This window comes from Diabrotica virgifera, chromosome 2 (assembly GCF_917563875.1).
Source record: "Diabrotica virgifera virgifera chromosome 2, PGI_DIABVI_V3a".
Taxonomy (NCBI): Eukaryota; Metazoa; Arthropoda; class Insecta; order Coleoptera; family Chrysomelidae; genus Diabrotica; species Diabrotica virgifera.
This window is the reverse complement of record NC_065444.1, coordinates 191,360,197-191,377,867: the sequence shown is the minus strand read 5'-3', so window position 1 is coordinate 191,377,867 and position 17,671 is coordinate 191,360,197.

Here is a 17,671-nt window from a genome sequence, read left to right as displayed (position 1 = left end):
AGTTCTCATAGTATTGAGTCAATACGACATTGTGGGTATTTTGGAATAAAGGAATATCATATATGGAAATTTAGAGAAAAATTTTATTTCCCAATAGGTTCCAAAGTATTTGATATAAAATATTCCGTCAGACGAGACATAAATTTACATTTAGAATAAGTTTGTTTTTTCTGTTAAGAAGTGGGATTTTAAATCCGATCAAAATATTTTATAAAATTTTAAATATATTCCTGCTAAAAAATTAATTATACAGGAGATATAAAATGTGGGTGATAAAATAAACAACCCTTTCTGAGGTCAAAACTTTTGAGGTTTTTTATAGATAAGTTTAAAGAGATATTATACTAAATTTAAATTCAAGATGCAGTAGAAATAAACAAACCAAGACACTTTAAATGCCACTACTAGCACTCCCGAATCATAATTTACAATGTATTTACGTTGTAAATCCCAAATCATGATTTCCAAAGATTATACATTGTAAATTATGATTTGGGAGTGCTCCTAGTAGCATTTAACGTATCTTGTTTGTTTATTTCTACTGCATCTTGAATTTAAATTTATTCTCTTCAACAAACGAAGCGACACTTTTTGTAAGATTTATTTCCAGCTTCAAATTGGTGATCAATATATAAAATTATTTATAAAGTGCCTTAAATAAATATCTAGTTTTAGATGAGATCGAATATTTTCAGACAAAAAACTCGTTTCGTTAGTTATATGTCGTTAAATTATAGTCCATTTAGTCACGATGTTTGCAGTGAATTTTAAAGAACCACTTAAATTGACATGAAATTTGGCATACCTACATATTCAAGATATCAAAGAAAAAAAGTGATGTTATGCCAATGTATGCTTTTGCGATGGGGTGAGCTTCACCCCTTCTCGGTGGTGAAAAAACAAACTTTTAAATAAAGTCCAAAATCGGATAAACTGATTGATTTTAAGCAATTTTTTTTATTATTTCATTCATAGGAGACTCTGACCAATAGAAAGCTACAGAAATCTAAATTAAACTGATAACTTTTTTGATAATTGCCCGTCGTCAAGCATATTACGTCAGATGCCCTTCGTTGCTACGAAAAAATACATTCAGTGACATTAATGACAAATGTTTTAAAAATTATAAAAGTGATGACTTTCAACCGTCAAATACATATTTATAACAACTGTGTGTTTAATTGTACTAATTTGTACTTACATAAATAAATTACAATAAAATTTTGGTTTTGAACAGTTTTATTCATGAAACAATCGCAACAAATTGCACTCGATCTCTAAAATTAATATAGAATTTTTGCCCTCGGGAAAAATTCAATAATTTTAGAGCTCTTGTGCAATTACTACTGAGAATTTTTTCAATAAGAATAATTTTCGAGATATTTGTGAGTGAATATGTTCATTTTTCAACAAAAAAAAAAAACAAATTTTTAGACGGTTCTTCGCAAATAACTCAAGAAGTAAGTATTTTATTGAAAAAAAAAAGTTCTTATTAAAAATATAGCCTCAAAAGTACTAAAAAAAATTGTGTATAAATGAAATATGTAGAGCCAGTATAGTCCGTTGTTTAACGGTAAAATATTGCAAAACCTCTAAATTTTAAAGAACCGCTTGGATTGACATGAAATTTGGCATACACATAGCTAACAAGTCAAAGAAAAAAAGTGATATTGTGCCGATATGTGCTTTTGCCCCGTGGGTACTTTTCACCCCCTCTTGGGGTTGAAAAATTATTCGTCCAAAGTAAGTCCGGAAATTGATAAACTGACTAATTTTAAGTAACCTTTGTTCTATAGGATTTTTTCATTAAGTCAATACTTTTCGAGTTATTTGCCAGTGAATATGTTCATTTTTTCAACAAAATAACCATGCTTTTAGACGGTTTTTCGCAAATAACTCAAAAAGTAAGTATTTTATCGAAAAACACATTCTAACTAAATATAGCCTGTAAAAAATTGAAAAAATTGGTGTATATATTATGTTTCTATACCTAGTAGAAGCAGAGTTATAGCTAATTAAAAATAGGTTCATATTCGTCCAATTCCAAATGGAATAATTTAACGTGAAATAACCAAAAATGAAGCACATTTCGGGGAAAACTCATTACAACTTATTTAAAGTGTTTAAAAAAGCTTCATTTTTGTTTTATAAAAAAAATTTCCAGCATCAAAAGTAAACAAGTTACGCTCAAAATAAAGTTGGTTCCTTTTTTTGATAAAAAATCGGGAAAATCACCCCCTAATTAGTACCTCAAATGAACTTAATCGTTACGACTTCACAAGTTTCTTGACACGTGTATGTATTGTTTGTATGACCTGTAAGTTTCATCGGTTCAAAGTCCTTATTTTTGAAAGGGCTGTAGTTAAAAAGGGTTGAACGAATCACTCATCACGAATGTATGCAAATTTAGAAACACCAAATCTCAATCAATTTTTGTCTAACAGAAAAACAAAAAAATACATGATATTCAGAAAAGCAATGCTGACTTTTTTTGTTTTTCGAGATTTTTGGTATCTCTAAAAATTTTTAAGTTATTTTGAAAAAAACATATTTTTCAAAATAAAATTTTTTTAAAATTTTATTTTAAAACCAATTTTTTTCCAAAATAAGCACTTTGAGTCGATGAAACTTACAGATCATATAAACACAACATAAGTAAAATAATTTGTGGAACGGTAACGATTAATTTCATTTAAGTTGCTAATTAGGGGGTGGTCTTCCAGATTTCTTTTTGCCAAAACAAAAGCGATCAACTTTATTTTGAGCGTAACTTGCTTAAATTTAATGCTAGAAACTTTTGATAAAAACAGAAATAAAGATTTTTTAATACTTCATAAAAGTTATAATGGGTTTTCACCAAACAGTGCTTAATTTTTTGGATATTTCACTTCGAAGTATTCTATTTGAAATTTGGTGAATATGAATATATATTTCATTGGCTATAACTCAGGTTTTACGAGGTCCAGAGACCTAACGCGTACACCTTTTTTTTACTTTCTTACAGGTTATATTTTTGCTAAGAACGTTTTTCTCGACAAAATATTTACTTTTTGAGTTATTGGCGAAAAACCGTCTAAAAATGTAGTAATTTTGTTGAAAAATTAACATATGCACTCGCAAATAACTCGAAAAGTGTTGACTTGGCGAAAAAGCTCTATAGAACAAAAGTTACTTAAAATTAGTCAGTTTATCCATTTCTGTACTTATGTTAGACTTACATTTTTTCACCCCCAAGAGGGGGTGAAAGTCACCCCCAGGGCAAAAGCACACATCGGCCCAATATCCCTTTTTTTCTTTGACATGTAAGCTATGCATAATCCAAATTTCATGTCAATCCAAGCGGTTCTTTAAAATGTAGAGCAAAAACCGTGAAAGAATGGACTAGTAGAAGTTGTACCTTATGAGAAACCGTCAAATTCCAAATCGAATATTTCAATGTGAAGTAACCAAAAAATAAAGCACTTTTCGAGAAAACTCATCACAACTTTTTTAAAGTGTTTAACCTTCCGCAACTAACATAGGTTTTCTGAATATTAAAGCTAACATCCGTCTCAGAGACCGACATAAAGAAATGTATCCATTGACACACTTTCAAGTGTAGGGTTTTGTTTACTCTTTGGAGAAGTGAAATTAAACAAGAATGATAACTATTTTTATTTTATTAAGGCTCTTAAACATTATCAAAGTACCAAAGAAAATAAAAACAATTATATCACATCTCATTTGTGAAAACCAAGCTCAATTATTTTCCCACTTCTGTTTTTTGTACATAGCTAGACCTTTTACTCCTGGCAAGTGGGTTACTAAATTAACAGCTCTTGTTCTTTCGTTAAATAAATATTTTTTCATCGCGTACGTTTCATCGATGTCACGTCCTACATCGATCTCGGAGACAAAATTTGCCGATAATTGCAGAATCACTTTGACACTGAAGACTGAAACTTCAACACTCTAAAAAAATACACCTGAATCAGGAAGCTACTGATGGCGGCGAAGATACATAACGAACAATTTGGATATAATCCTAAAAACTCTAAGTAGTCCTTTTCACAGACCCAATGTTTGTCACGGAAGGTTAAAAAAGCTTTATTTTTGTTTTTTAAAAAAGTTTCTTGGATCTGGTTTCTTAGATCTTGGATTTGGTTTTAACGTAAATTTTTGTTCAATCTTGGAAAAATTCCTTTTTTTTTGTCAATATGTACCTTAAAAATATTATTAGTGAGATCAAAAACCTTAAGCAGTATATAGGACACGAATTGGTCAAGACATGGCTGTTCAAAATTTGCATACACTCATGACTAATGACTCATTCAGGCCTTTTTAACTACAGCCTTTTCAAAAATAAGCACTTTGAACCGATGAAGATAAAAATCCTATAAACATCAAGTTCGTAAATAAAGTAACTTGGGAAGCGGTTACAATTAATTTCAGTTGGGATGTTAATAATTCTGTCATAATCTGCTAGCTTCATCGGCTCAAAATGCTTACTTTTGAAAAGGCTCTAGTTAAATAGGCCTGAATGAGTCATTAGTAAAGCTCGGATTTATAGGCAACAAAAATTGAAGAAAAAGGCGCCTATATAGGCAAATATTTTTATTAAAAGGAGCAGGAATATTAACATTTAGGCAAAATATAGGCAATAAAGGAATATAACTTATTATTTATTGTACAAAGTGAATTAACGTAATATTAACTTAAGACAGGTATATTTACACTTCATAATCATAACATTAGTATAAATAAACTAGTAACTAAATAACTGTTAATTAATAATTAAACATTGTAACCACTTAAAATTTTATCATTAATAGAAACAACTAAATATTTTTCAATATTTTCGGTCTTAAAACTATGTCTTCGATCTCTTAAAATTAATTTGTACATTGAAAACGAACGTTCGACATCGACAGATGTAATTGGAGCATATTTCAAAGCGGATAATAAATCTGGCATAATTTGTAATTCCTCGGAAAATGTCCCATTCAAAACTTTAGCAACATTAGATAAAAACCAAAAACTTTTATTCTTGTCGAAAACATATTTCATTTTTTTTTAATTAATTTACCGTTACTTCCAGGTGCCGATTTAATTTTCGTCTTTAAATTATCTATTAATTTTACTGACTCACTTAAATTTATCTCTTGTTTTTCTAATAAGGTAATTGTGTTAACTATTAATTCATAATTGTCATCGATATAAGCGACAAGAATTGGTCAAGACATGGCTGTTCAAAATTTGCATACACTCGTGACTAATGACTCATTCAGGCCTTCTGAACTACAGCCTTTTCAAAAATAAGCACTTTGAACCGATGAAGATAAAAATCCTATAAACATCAAGTACGTAAATAAAGTAACTTGGGAAGCGGTTACAATTAATTTCAGTTGGGATGTTAATAATTCTGTCATAAGTCTGCTAGCTTCATCGGCTCAAAATGCTTACTTTTGAAAAGGCTCTAGTTAAATAGGCCTGAATGAGTCATTAGTAAAGCTCGGATTTATAGGCAACAAAAATTGAAGAAAAAGGCGCCGATATAGGCAAAGATTTTTATTAAAAGGGGCAGGAATATTAATATTTAGGCAAAATATAGGCAATAAAGGAATATAACTTATTATTTATTGTACAAAGTGAATTAACGTCATATTAACTTAAGGCAGGTATATTTACACATCATAATCATAACATTAGTATAAATAAACTAGTAACTAAATAACTGTTAATTAATAATTAAACATTGTAACCACTTAAAATTTTATCATTAATAGAAACAACTAAATATTTTTCAATATTTTCGGTCTTAAAACTATGTCTTCGATCACTTAAAATTAATTTGTACATTGAAAACGAACGTTCGACATCGACAGATGTAATTGGAGCATATTTCAAAGCGGATAATAAATCTGGCATAATTTGTAATTAATCGAAAAATGTCCCATTCAAAACTTTAGCAACATTAGATAAAAACGAAAAACCTTCATTCTTGTCGAAAACATAGTTCATTTTTTTTTAATTAATTGACCGTTACTTCCAGGTGCCGATTTAATTTTCCTCTTTAAATTATCTATTAATTTTACTGACTCACTTAAATTTATCTCTTGTTTTTCTAATAAGGTAATTGTGGTAACTATTAATTCATAATTGTCATTGATATAAGCAACAAGAATTGGTCAAGACATGGCTGTTCAAAATTTGCATACACTCGTGACTAATGACTCATTCAGTCTTTTTAACTACAGCCTTTTTAAAAATAAGCACTTTGAACAGATGAAGATAAAAATCCTATAAACATCAAGTACGTAAATAAAGTAACTTGGGAAGCGTTTACAATTAATTTCAGTTGGGATGTTAATAATTCTGTCATAAGTCTGCTAGCTTCATCGGCTCAAAATGCTTACTTTTGAAAAGTCTCTAGTTAAATAGGCCTGAATGAGTCATAGTCATTAGTCACGAGTGTATGCAAATTTTGAACAGCCATGTCTTGACTAATTGTTAGGGAGCGATTTTCACCATTAAAAAGGACCACCATTATTTTGAGCGTAACTTATTTAATTTTGATGATAGATATTTTCCTAAGAAACAAAAATAAAGCTTTTTTAAACACTTAAAAAAGTTGTAATCAGTGTTCTCCGGGAAGTGCTTGATTTTTGGTTATTTCACATTGAAATATTAGATTTATAATTTGACGAATAAGAACCTACTATCGTTAGCAACAACCAGACTTCTGCTGAATCTACAGACTTCATAATATATACACCATTTTCCCCTCTTTTATAAGCTTAGTATATTTTTGCCTAAGAATATTTTTTCGATAAAATACTTTTTAAGTTGTTATTTGCGAAAAACCGTCTAAAAACGTATTTTTTTTTTGTGAAAGAATGAACATATTATATTCGCTCGCAATAACTCAAAAAGTATTGACTTAGTGAACTCTCTACAGAAAAATTTGCTTAGAATTGGTCGTTTTTTCTAATTCCGGCCATATTCTAAAAGTTTGTTTTTTCACCCCTAAGAAGGAGTGATTCAATATGGCTCAATCCCATACAAGCATAACACTAAAGTAATAGATAATAAATATAACCAGAAAAAAAAGACACGGACGCCCTAATCGAAGCGGAGATAAACAAAATATAGCAAAGAAACATATTATACAGACACCTGGAAATGGTAATAAATAAAGATGAAGCATAGAGGAAGTTTTCAATAGCAGACTAGAGAGTACTGGAAAAGTATTCTACACTCTAAATAAAGGATTCCTAAAGAACAAAGAAATATTAAGGAAAAAAAAAAGATGACAATATACGAAACAATATATTGTAGAGCAACATTGAGGCATACGAAACAGAAACTCTTAATCAAAATACACCAAAGCATACAAGCAGCAGAGATAAAATACCTTAGAAGAACAATAGGGACAAGAAGGACAGATAGCCTCAAGAACAATAGGGACAAGAAGGACAGATAGCCTCAAAAATGAAGAAATAAGTAACAAGCTTTAAAACCGTTGTTGATATAATAAATAATGAGAAAAAATGAGCATTATTCGGTTATTTAAGACGCATTGACACTAACAGACAAGTAAAAAGAGTGGTGGAAGCTAAACCAATAGGGGAAAACGGAAGAGGCAGACCAATAAAAAAGAGTGGAACAGCGACATAGCAAAGATATCACAAAATAAGGGCAAATCTTAGGAACGAATGGAGAAAATTAATTAACGGATATATCGCTACGGTAGAAGAGGAACGAGTATGTAGTATATAAATATATACAGTGCTAGTCAAAAATCCGTACCCCCCCTCGCATCTTTTGAACGGTAATACATATAATAGTGAAATTTGGAGGGAGAAAATAAATGGATGTAAGCTTTTTAACTAGTCATGACAGGTGACGTAATTATGACAGATGACTTTACAGAGCCACTGTGACCGATAATTTTAAATGGGATTTTATGGCAAGTGATACCTCATTTGAAAGCTATTCGAAATACCTATAGAGTAATAGGTACTAATTTTTTTGGGTTTTAGTTGATTTTGATTTAGGTGAATAAATTAAATAAATATAATATTGTAGTTTCGCATTTAATTAATAAAAATGAAAATGTTCGCCTATGGTTTTTTTGTCAAAAAAGTTGACGTTTTTCAATTCACTAGTAGTTTTTACGTCAACGTCAACCTTTTTGACAAGTAATCATATGCGGAATTTTGATTTTAATGATTTTATAATGATTTTAATAATTAAATGCGAAACTCCAATTTTATATTTATTTCATTTATTAGTCAAAATTAGCTTAAACTCAAACAAAATTAGTATGGCTGAATAGGTATTTTAAATACAAAAATAAATAAAACGGAATAATACTCGAAGGTAGTAAAACACTTCTGGGTGTAGTTGGTATATTTTAATAAAAATTAAAAAAAAATTTAAAAATCCAAAAGGATTACGTTCAGAACGTTTTCGGACTTGATCAGTGAAATTCCTGTCCTTGCTAAATTGCCGCAATGCCAAACACGGGTTAAGTTATATGTTCCAACTACTTAGTAAAGATTGTAAAAGAATATGGCATAAATTGGATGCCAATGGATTACTTCCAGCAACATGATGCTCTACTACATTACATTAAAATATTTTTTATGTGATTAGGTCTTCATTGAACCACGTTTAGTCTGTCAATGATTTAGAAGGAAGTAGAAATCTAATCTAATTTTCAATACTTTTCAAAAGAGGTATCACTTGCCATATGGTACCATTTAAAATTATCGATCACAGTGGCGTGTAAAGTCATCTGTCATAATTACGTCACCTGTCATGACTAGTTAAGAAGATTACGTCCGTTTATTTCCTCCCTCCAAATTTCACTATTACAGTAAAACCTGTCAGTAACGGCCACTAAAAATGAAAGAACTATTGGCCGATATAGAAAGGTGGCCGCTATTGCCAGTTTTTGTAGTCTACATATAATTGGTTTGGGAAATTTTTAAACTGGCCGTTAGGACAGGTGGCCGATGTTGGCAGGTGGCCGTTAACACAGGTTTTACTGTATAGGTATAACCGTTCAAAAGATACGAAAGGGGTACGAACTGTTGACTAGCACTGTTGTATAAATATTATACCTATACGTATGAGAAATAGGCGTCTCTATTTTAAAATGTTTTCAAAAACAAATATTGTGGAAACAACTATTTTAGATAATACGATAAATTACCAATAAATACATGCATATATTAAAAATTTAACAATACATATTTTATTGTCGTAAAATAGTTTAAGTAATGAAGCTTAAAATAGGACAAAACCTCGCAAGTTTTACAGAATAGATCGATTTGCTTGAAAATTTGAGAATAAATAGTGGATAGTCCAAGGATCAAAATCTATGTGAGGCCGAAAAGGGCTTTTACCATGGGGCTGCCACCCTATCTCGGGTGTGGAAATTTTTTATTTTATTTTGACCGCAAAAGTTGGTAAAAACATTCATTCTAAGCAAAAAACATTTTATACAATTTGTTGGTAAAATTATTAGTTTTCGATTTATTCGCTATCGAAGGTTTAGTTTTATATCGAAAAAATCAATGTATTTAATCAGTTTTTTGCTAAAAACTCAAATGTTTTTAGTTTTATCAAAATAACTTTGCTTAACAAAAATGTACCTTTTAAAAAAATAAACAAATCAGTTTTTTTTTTCTTTAAGACCAATAGTAATCAAGCTACACCTTATTATATGTTAGCTCTTCTTCGTCAAATGCTAAATATTGTAGTTTCATACTGAAAAGACGGGAAAACTGTGAATTTTTCGATAATAGGTTGTTTAAACTAATTTAAATTATTTAAAAATATCTATCTACAGAAATATAAATAGTCTCTATCTCAAAAATTAAGTGACTTATTATGAAAAGAATGTTAGTCCCTATTTTTTTCAGCGAAAAACTGATCGGAAACTTCCTCTAATTACCACCCTGATTAAAATTAGTTATTGACCTTAATTGGTTTTCTATATTTATGTATTAATAATAGGATCTAGTGGTTTGACTGGCTTAGAATGATTAGTTTTTACAAAAAAGGGAGTTAAAAGCGAACGATTTTTTGTAGTTTGGTAAAAAATGTATTTTCTTCAGAATAGAATGTTTAGCATCAGAGATACGAAAAATATGTACATTTAAAATTGTCGCTTATTTAATTCCCAAGGAAGAGATTAGCAAAAATTTTTTCTATGGCAAAAACTGAGTGAGCTATTGACAATTAAATCTTGTAATAACATGCAAAAACCACCTATGCCAACCCTTTTACAGTCACCTCTTTTTGCGACTCAGGATTTTAAAAGGATTTAATATTAATATCCTTATAGATCTTATAGAAACCTACAAAATTCCTTGTTAACAAACTTTCTAGTATAACAAATTAAAAAGTTAGGTACTGTTAAAAAATCAATATATTTTTTGAAAAAAAGAGGAGAAATTTAATTGGAAGCTTAATAATGTAAGTTATCGGTGTTTTTAGTCATTGGCCTTATTCATACTTCATTATTTATGTATTAGTAATCATAGATTCCAAAAGTTTGACTGGATTGGAAAGATTAGATTTTAAAAAACTGGATTTAACAGCGAATAACGAATTTTTGTAGTTTGGTAAAAAATGCCATTTTCTTCAGAATATAAAGATTACCATCAGAGATACGAAAAAATGTTTAAATATGAAAATGTAGATTATTTAATTCCCAAGAAACTGGTTTGAAAAAAAATTTTCTATGGCAAAAATTGAGTGAATCGTAAGTGAGTATAATATCGAAAAACATTGAGTTTTTCGATATCAAACTAACTCTTTCGATAGCGAATAAATCTAAAAATATTAATTTTATCAAGAAAATTTATAGAACATTTTTTGCTTATAATGAATTCTTTTATAATTTTTTGCGGTCAAAATATAATAAAAAATTTCCACCCTCAACATGGGGTGGCAATCACCCCCATGGTAAAAGCGCCTTTCGGCGTCATATAGATTTTGATCCTTGGACTATCCACTACTTATTCTCAAATTTTCAAGCAAATCGATTCATTCTGTAAAAATTGCGAGGTAAAAAGCTTCGGTTCCTGGACTAAAATACCATGTCGACATAATGGAATTTACCTCCGAGGTACAGATATGAAAATCTTAATATCAACACTAATATAAATATCATCCTGTATATAAGATATTTCCAAATACAATAATATATTTACCAAGATGTAAGAATTTGACGTATCTTCAAACATTCAAAAACTATTTTTTTGCTGTTTTGTATGAATTGAATCAATAATTAATCCTTATAATTTTTATACTTATGTCATCAGTATTTTTTGTCATTTAATTTTAAAATTAAAACAACTTACAGTTTTTCTGCATTTTCAAAAGATGCACCCACACGGACCACTTTTCACAACACAAAAAATAAATGTCAAACAATGGTAAATAGTCATTGCTTCAAAGCCGACTAGAAATGTACAAGCAAAAAATATTTTAACGCCTTACGTATTAAAATCACATTGCAAGGACATGCAGAGCACACTCTGATAGGGTACAGTCATCAAAACGGCTTCTGCTTTTCGCCGGGACAAAAACTTGTTTACGTATTAAGTTTTATTAAGAGTATTAGGATTTATTTTAAAGACTTACATATTATTATAGATAAATTTAGGGAGAGGGATATTAGAGCACTGCGATTCGAACTGTAAATCGATTTTATTGGATAATGTACGAATGACAGATGCCTTAAAAATAAATCTTCTTCTTCTTTTTCTTTAACTGCCATCTTTGCAACGGAGGCCGGCAATCATCACAACTATTCTGACTTTAGAGACGGTTGCTCTGAAAATTCATTTGATGTACTACATCTGTACCATTCTCTCAGGTTGTGCGACCACGATATTCTGACTCTCCATATGATTCTTTTTCCTTGATTCTTTCCCAGCAAAATCAATTGTGCCAAGTTGTATCTCTTTGCATAATATATTATATCCGAGAAATTCTAATTTTCTTGTTTTGATGGTATTTAAGTTTTCCATTTCTTATTCCATTATTCTGAGAACATCTTTGTTTGTGACGTGTTTTGTCCACGATATTTTCATAATTCTTCCATACATCGACAGTTCGAATGATTCTAGTTTTTTTCAGTGATGCTGCATTTAAGCTTTGAAGGCATGTAGCCTTCAATTTCATAAAAAAGTTGAGAATATATAGCACCTTCCCAACCTTACTCTTAGCTCCTACTTCACATCTCTTTGAAAATGAATAGATTTTTGTATTTCATTATAAATATTAGGAAACATTACGAATAATTTGTAATGTTATTTTTTAAGTGAATACTTCTTATCGCTCGGTATAGAGGTTTGGACGGGACTAAAATCGTATTTGGCTTCATTCAAAATATCGAGGTGCGTGTAGTAATCCTGCGGCATACCGTAATATACATTATGTATAGAATGTATACTCTTATTTACACTTTCTTAGTAAACTAAATGCAGATCCAGAATTCTCTATTGTTAACTAGTTTCAGGGCAATTTCAAATATAGATTCCAAAGGACCCCGCAGAAACCTTATGGGAAATGGCTCTCTGTCAAATGCTCTGAAACTATGGGTTCTGGTAGTCCTTGATGTGTAGAACAAAAGACTCAATGGGCGCATAGTTCCAAAAAATCATGGTTTTAAGATATAGGCCTATGAATTTATAGGTACAGTGAGGACGTTGAAGTTGGATTAAATTCATTTTCTCGAGAATGGGCGACTTTGAAGATAAATTACAAATCATATCGTTTTTTATTTTTAAATTGTAACTTTTTGGCATATATATCATAATAGTGACGTCATCCATCTGGGCGTGATGACACAATCAATATTGTTTTTAAATGATAATAGGGGTCGTATGATAGCTCCATTGAAAGGTTATTAAATTCTCTATTCAATAATATAAATATTAAAAATATTATTTATACAGGCTGTCCAAAAAATTTTGTTTTGAATTAAATTAGTTGAGGCAAAAAGAAGAATGTATATAATTTTATTTAATTCTAAATACATTTTCCTGTTGTCCAAAACCAGGAAAACATGTTTATTTGATAAATAAATATTGTTTTTCGCTTAAATTCAATATTAAAGCTGCCAACCACGTACCTATTAGCAGTTTGAACATTTAGTTTAAGCGAAAGGGGTCGTGTGATAGTTTATTTGAAAGGTTATTTAATTCTCTATTCACAAATATAAACATTACCATAATTAGTTTTACAGGGTGTCCAAAAATTTTTTTAATTAAATTAATTGAGACAAAAAGAAGAATGTATATAATTTATTTAATTCGAAATACATTTTACTGCTGTGAGAAAACAGAAAAAATTTAGTTTAAAAAATTAACATTGCTTTTTGCTTAAATTAAATGTTCAAACTGCTAAGCGGAAGGTGGGTGGCAGTTTTAATATTAATTTTAAGCGAAAAACACTATTTATTTATCAAATAAACATTTTTTCCTATTTTTGGACAACAGTAGAATGTATTTAGAATTATATAATTATATACATTCTTTTTTGTCTCAATTAATTTAATTAAAATAAAATTTTGGGCACCCTGTATAGATAATTATGTTAATGCTTATAATATTGAATATATAATTGAATAACCTTTCAAATAAGCTAGCACACGACCCCTATTCTTATTTAAAAAATCATCGGTTGCGCCATCACACTCAGATGGATGACGTCACTAGTATGATATAGATGCCAAAAAATTGTAATTTAAAAATAAAAATCGACCTTACCTGTAATTTATCTCCATAGTCGCCCATTGTCGAGAAAATGAATTTATTCCAACTCAAACGTTCTGACTGTACCTATAACTTCAGAGGCTTATATCTTAAAACCATGATTTTTTGGAGCTACGCGTCCATTGAGTCTTTTGTTCTACACAACAAGGACTACCAGAACCCAAAGTTTCAGAGCATTTGACAGGGAGCCATTTCCCATAAGGTTTCTGGGGGGTCCTTTTCTAGTGGCTTCGGGGTGGTGTCAGCCCTAGAGGGGCGAATTATTCATTTTTTCCAAAAAAAGTACCACACCATGTTTTTATTGTCAAACTGAATAAAGATTCCAAATTTTCTATAATTGGTCGGCTTCGGGGCGATTTCAACCTATAGGGGTGATTCATTCAATATTTTAAAAACATAAAGTGCGACACAGGTTTTTACGGAAAAAGTAAGTATAGATTTCGAATTTTATATTACTGATTGGGTTCGGGGTCATTTCAACCGCATAAGGGTGATTTATTCAGTTTTTCAAAAAATAAAATGGGACACATGTTTTTATATAACTAAATTAGATTCCAAATTCTCTATGATTAGATGGCTCTGGGATGGTTTCAACCATGTAGGGGTGTTTTCTTCAATTTTTCAAAAAATATGGTGCGACAAATTCTTTTATGGTAAAACTAAGTACAAAATCGGAATATTATTAGATGGGTTCGGGGTGGCTTTAACACTTTGGGGATAATTTTTTTTAATATAGTGTTTTTTGTTTTGCACTGTACAATGCAAGAGTTTTATCTTGTTCTACACTTACGCAATTGATTCGTACATCATCAAAAATTTTGATTTTGAAAGTACCTTTATAATTATTGGTGATATAACAAGGTACCTAATACCATCATATCGAAGTAATATATTCTTTCTGTATTTTATTAACATAATTTAATTTTCCTTTACGCTAATTTGGTGGTTTAGTTAGAAGAGTAAAATATAATAAATTCCAATAAATTTGCGTAATATAAAAATTACACTCATCAGTAAACATCAAACTTCATCTTTAAAAAATTCAGACCGTTGGCTTTTTTCTTATTGCGTATTTAAAACGTATGTGCTAATGGTATGTAGAGACGTTGATAAGAATGTGTAGTTGTGCGTTGTGGATTTTAGAAAAGCATTTGACAATGTCAATTGTGAACAATTAATAGTCTGCGAAAGACAGATATTGATGACAAGGATATTCGAATTGTGGCAAACCTATACTGGGGTCAAACAGCAAGAGCAAAAATTGGCAACGAATTTACTGAAAGTGTGGAGATCAAAACAGGTGTCCGGCAGGGGTGTATCTTATCCCCACTCCTATTCAATATTTATTCCGAGGAAATATTTGAAAGAAAATATGGAAAAGGCAAATAAGAGCATAAAAAATAAACGGTGAGTTAACCAACAATATAAGATAGGTCGATGACCGGCGCTGGTGATCCTTGCCAGTAGTATAGATGAACTACAACAGGCAATGGAAAGGCTAATTCGGTAAGTGATGAATACTGCCTGAGTCTCAAGTTCAAGAAGACAAAATGGATGCTGATAAGCAAAACGCAACAACCTGCTCGATAGTTACGGATAAACAACAAAATAATTGACCATGTAGAATCTTATGTTAGACGAAGCAGCGAAGCATTAAACCTAGGAATTTTGTGCAGTAAGTTGAATCGTCATGCAACTTTTTACATTTGATTAGAGAGAGTGTCAGGTAACTTTGTGAACTAAATTCATCTAGGGCAAAAATTTTTGTGCATAAGAAAATGCATTTTAAAAGTGCATCTCGAAGAGGTGAAAATGAAAAATTTAGAACTCGGGCAATATTAATGGAAATGAGTTGAATTCTTATAACCGAGTGTTTTGGGGATCGCTAAGCATGATGCATATCGGCGATGGTCTTTAAGATACCTGGTGACCACGGTGGAACTCGTCGGCTAGAGTTTTACGTTATAATCATTAAAAATTAGTCAATATCCATTACTCGGGGGGTTTTTGGGGCCGCCGGCCACGAATTTAGTGTTGGCGATGTTCTCCAAGATACCTGGTACCCAGGGTGGAACTCGTCGCCTGGAGTTTTATATTATAATTATTCAAAATCAGTCAATAACCATTACTCTGAGGGTTTGGGGGTCGCTGAAAAAGAGTTTCATGTGATCGATGGTCTCCAAGATACCTGGTGCCCAGGGTGGAGCTCGTCGTCTGGAGTATTATGTTATAATTATTCCAAATCATTTAAAACCATTTCGCGGGGGTTTTGGGGGACGCTGAGCACGAATTTGTGTACCTGGTGCCCAGGGTGGAATTCGTAGCCTGGAGTTTTATGTTTTAATTATTCAAAATCAGTCAATAACCATTACTCTGATGATTTTGGGGGTCGCTGAAAAATAATTTCATGTGTTCGATGGTCTCCAAAGTACCTGGTGCCCAAAGTGGAACTCGTCGTCTGGAAATTTATGTTATAATTATTACAAATCATTTAAAACCATTACTCGGGGAGTTTTGGGGGTCGCTGAACATGAATTTCATGACGGTGATGGTCTCCAAGTTACCTGGTGCCCAGGGTGGAACTCGTCGCCTGGAGTTTTATGGTATAATCATACAAAATCAGTCAATAACCATTACTATGAAGGTTTTAGGGGTCGCTGGACACCAATTTCATGTTGGCGATGGTCTTCAAGGTAGGTATACAATAATCTAAGAAATACGTGTTAAATTAAATGTTAGTATTCATAATCAATTTATTTGTATAATATAATGAAAAAATTAATAAAAAAGTAAAATAAATAAAAAATATATTTACTTACTTGAAGTTACACAAATTTCTCTCTTCCGCAATTTCGAAAACCAAAATTATAAAACAGCGCAGCTATAGACTGTAGATAATGAAAATTCCTTTAATACCAATCCTAAACGGCTTGATATTATAATATTATTATTTATTCTTTAATTAACAAAACTAATAAGTATAAAACACATCACTTTCAAAACACAAACATTACACACTTCCTTTGCTTTTAATATGGTATCACTTTTTAGATGTTTTTTAAGATGTTTTAATTACGTACTAAACGACCCCCAAAAGCCCCAAATTATTGGTTTTTCACTGATTTTGAATAATTATGACATAAAACTCTAGGCGATGAGTTGCACCCTGCGAACCAGGTGCCTTGGAGACCACCGCCAAGAATAAATTGTGTTTAGCGACTCCAAAACCCCCCGAGTAAAGGTTATTGACTGATTTTGAATGGTTATAACATAAAACGCTAGGCAACGCGTTCCAACTCTTGGCACCAGGTACGTTGGGCACCATAGCCGACATGAAATTCGTACTCAGGGACCCTCAAAACCACCAGGGTAATAGTTTTTGACTAATTTTGAATAATTATAACTAAGAACTCCTGGCGACGAGTTCCACTTTAGGCACCAGGTATCTTGGAGACTATCACCGACATTAAATTCGTAGTCAGCGGCCTCAAAAGCCGCCGTGTAATGGATATTAACTGATTTTTAATTATTATAACATAAAACTCTAGGCGACAAGTTCAACACTGGGCACCAGGTACCTTGAAGATCATCGCCGACATGAAATTCGTACTCAGCGACCCCCAAAACCTCCAGGGTAATAGTTTTTGGCTGATTTTGGATAATTATAACTAAAAACTCTAGGCGACGAGTTCCGCCCTGGGCACCAGGTATCTTGGATGACATCGCCAACATTAAATTCGTGGCCGGCGATCCCATAAACCCCCCGACTAATGGATATTGACTGATTTTTAATGATTATAACATAAAACTCTAGGCAACGAGCTCCACCGTGAGCACCAGGTACTTTGGAGACCATCGACGATATGAAATTCGTGCTCAGAGATCCCCAAAAC